The following is a 3966-nucleotide window of genomic DNA, read 5'->3' on the forward strand; positions in this document are numbered from 1 at the left end:
TCTGTATGCACTCATGTGTTTGTGGAGAATGTTACAACTCCTATTTTCCGTCCAAATTTGATAGTCGGACAAGTCCAAAACCTTGCGCTAAGCAATCGCACCATGCTTCAAGGGCAATACGGGGTTGGGTCTGTGGCTAGAAATAGATTGCGTCTAGATCTGTTCTCTACATTTACATGAATGTCCTTGAACTTCGCAATTGAAGTGACGTCTGATCTACACCGGGCCTTAAAGCGTGCACAACACTAGTTTTCACCAGGGAGGTGGGAAGAACCACCTCACTGCTTTAACTAAAGCTGAGAGCACACTGTTTAAAATACACGACTTGCGGCCTTTGACAACCGTTTGACGGATGACTGGCTACGGACTAGATACATTTCTTTGGCCGTGGGCGAATCCGAGAAAATGGCGGTAAAACATTGTTATAAAACACAATCTTATGAGTGTGATTTGCGCGCGAAATGTCAATCGTATGCTCCGTCTTGCTCCCATGATACCACCGGTGCAGCCACAATATCAACCACATTAGAGAGGACAATGATTGTTCCAGGAATATGGGTCGCTATTAAAAGGGCAAGAGGATACATAATCTGACTTTGTGGAGATTAAAGAAAATTGAAGCAATGCGCGGTATTCTTACATATTCTTTGACGCCAATGTGGTTTACGCCACGAACAAAAACAAGACACTCGCCGTTACCCTACCAAAAGAAGAGGTATCAAGAAAAGTGATTTGAATAAATGAATTCCTAACAACACCCTCGCCATAAATGGCACCTGAAGCTGGATTTTTGTTTGAATGTTTCTGGATTCTTTTCTGGGTTGTTTTCCGCATATGAATAGTTCTGTTATTAAACATGCTAACATTATTTCTAAAATCGAAATGACGCTATACCTTTGACCTATTGATTGTATATTTGATGGTACTTGGGTATCACTACCATTCTTCATTCTACATACAAAGAATTTGTTATCAATTTCAATCTTCAAATTAAATGCCGTATGGGACGCATTGCAAACAATCGCCCACATGCGCGTTAAGAAATAAGGAACACCGCACAAATGTGCCCGGGAGCGCGATGGTGGGGGGGGGGGGGGGGGGGGGGAGGAGGCTGGGGGAGAAGGAACGTAGACTGTATCTTTACCGGCAGCCTTGAAACGTGACATTTGAGCATTGTCGAGTTTGCCTTAACAAAACTCGAAGAACTCTTAGCAACCAAGTGTTTGCCTTTTTGCATCCGACCGGCTTCTGAAGAACAGACGGGACAGCGCTGACACGTTGATCGATTGAAAAGGAGTTCGGATCGATAGCTAGGATTTAGCACGAACGCACGAAATGCGAACATCCCTTGATGGCGTTACGTACATGTATACGCGCGAATTGACAGGAACAAAAATCGAAAACTCATGTCGAAAGTGATGAATTTTCAAGAAAAGTGAAGCTATTGACATGTCTAGCCATATTTGTAATGATTTTATGTCACCCATTTCATTCGTTCTTCATTAAGTTCTATGTTTCATGACTCACTCTCAGCCTGCCATAACAGGAATTCTTTTTACAGTAATGGCAATCAGGATATAATCACGTATGTTTCATGAAGTAAGCCTCAGGTGATTGAATGTCGAAAAAAGATAATATTATCAAGAACTACAAACACTGGGAAATAGATTTAAAAGAAAAAGGAGAATAATAAACAGAACAATGCTACAGTCAAACCTGTCTATTGAGGCCATCCAAGGGAAAGGCCCCTGTGTAGATAGTATGTTGACCTATTAAAAAAAAAAATTCACAACACACATTTCTTTCTCGAAGGAGACAAAATACATACTTTACTTACTTTATGTTAATCCAGCGATGCTATAGGACTATGCCTGTTCATCGATCGTATATGTCATCTTCAGTGGTTATACATTATTCTTGTCATTTCAAATTACATAAGTGGGAAAGGATACAGATGACTGTGTGCAAACTTGCAAAATCAGCTTATACAGCTTATTCGGGCTCATAGACAAGATCATGTTTTTAGACCAGTGCTTGTCTAGTCTATTCATAAAACAGTTACAGAAGTTGCTGACATAACATATTCAGAAAGACTGTTCCACAAATCCACAATTCTGTTGCTGAAGAAATGCTTACTCATATCAAGCCGAGAGTATTGTTTATCTAGTTTCATTTTGTGACTTCTTGACCTCCTCTGTGCCAAATAAAAAAAGACAATGTTCGAAACAACAATCATATCACTCTCGTCCGAATTTGAGCAAGAGTTGGTAATTTGAGTTTAGTAAGGGGTTCCCGATAAGACATATTTCTAAATCATGGCCAATAAAGACAGGTGTTCGTTACAGAGAGGTGACCACTAGACAGATTTGAATGTTCTACCATGGATTATCACCAAGCGAACAGTATTTTACTTCATGACACTCAAAAGTCCCGAAATAGTTTATTTATTTAAGTTATTATCTAAAAACAAATCAAAGTTGATCCAAACGTGATTTCTTCAGAGGTATTTGAAAATGTAAGTGAAAAGTGAAAATGAAGTTGGATCTGACACCTGAACTGAATCAATATCATTCTACATTTTTCTTTGTTTCTGTGTTCTCTTTGACCTTTACTATCGTCAGTTCCCAGTAAAATGATTTTGAGGATTTGTCTATATTCGCAGATCGGAGGATAATCATAATGTATTTTCATAAGAATACTGCTAGTACCATTAATGTAGAGACTTTAAGCAAGAGTAGCAACTATCCGAGTGATGATATGAGATCTCTGTTACTGTGGAGTCATTAATCTGCAGAGACGGAAGTTTGAAAGAAATATAAAACAAAGAATATTTTCGCTGTACATCGTCATGGTTTACTGAAGTCATTAAGATAGTCTTTGGATCTATCGCGGCATTTCTAGGGCATAAATCCGAGATCAAAGTTTTACTTTAAAAGCGTTAATGATCTCGTGAATGTCCTATTTATATCATATTCTCTTCTCGTCTAGTATACTGCCTGGACTGTTCTCTATACATACGTCTAATATAATGCCTCAGTCACACTTTTGCGTATTTGGCTTGCGTATTGCTGCGTATATGGCAAGCCGTTTTAACTTTTATTCCTATTTCTTGATATCAAGAAATGATTTTCTGTTGTAAAGCTATGGTAATTATTGATATCAAGAAATTGGAATACATATTAAAACGGCTTGCCATGAATACGCAGCAATACGCAAGCAAATACGCAAAGGTGTGACTGAGGCATTAGCGACGTACGCCCCCGCTCACACACTACTATTATATCTACATGTACAACAGAATTACGCTCAAATACACACCCTGAGGTTAGGTGAATTTGTGAGTGCTCGTACCCACTTAAGGCCTGGTCACGACGAACCCACACGATGCATTTGTGCCACGACACGACAGAAAATCGTGTCGTAGGCAGATCGTGGGTCAACGGGGGTCGTCCCAATCGTGGCATTGACTTGCCGTCGTGAGGCAAAGTTGGACATGCACGTTTTTTGTTCGACGATTTTCGTGTGGTATCTCGTCTTGTGTGAGTCTGTCCTACGACAGTCGTGCGATAAAATATCTTGTCGTGGATACCAGATCTTTTTTTTTTAGTCATACAATCTTACAACTGTCGTAAGGGGCTCGCACAACATCGTAAGTTTGTCGTTTGTTCGCCTTGTCTTAGTCTTGTAATATATCTTCGTTTTTAAAATTTAATTCGGGAAGAACTGTTTCCACTGATAAATCTCGAGAGCAAATGGCAGGCAAAGACCAGGTAACAAGCTTTATGAAACAGGGTACTGTTGCGTGACAGCCTAAGAGGAAAAATTGGAGCAGGATTTGCATTTTGTAATTTGGAAAGCATCTAAAAATCACGAATCTACAATTTATTCGCGTTCAATTTAAGTCCTTCAACCCTAAAAAGCATTAACTGTCTCAAGAACAGTACAGAAGAGACGGTAATGGTTGGA

The sequence above is a fragment of the Strongylocentrotus purpuratus genome, unplaced genomic scaffold (assembly GCF_000002235.5).
Source record: "Strongylocentrotus purpuratus isolate Spur 01 unplaced genomic scaffold, Spur_5.0 spur5_scaffold_13, whole genome shotgun sequence".
In the NCBI taxonomy this organism is placed as follows: domain Eukaryota; kingdom Metazoa; phylum Echinodermata; class Echinoidea; order Camarodonta; family Strongylocentrotidae; genus Strongylocentrotus; species Strongylocentrotus purpuratus.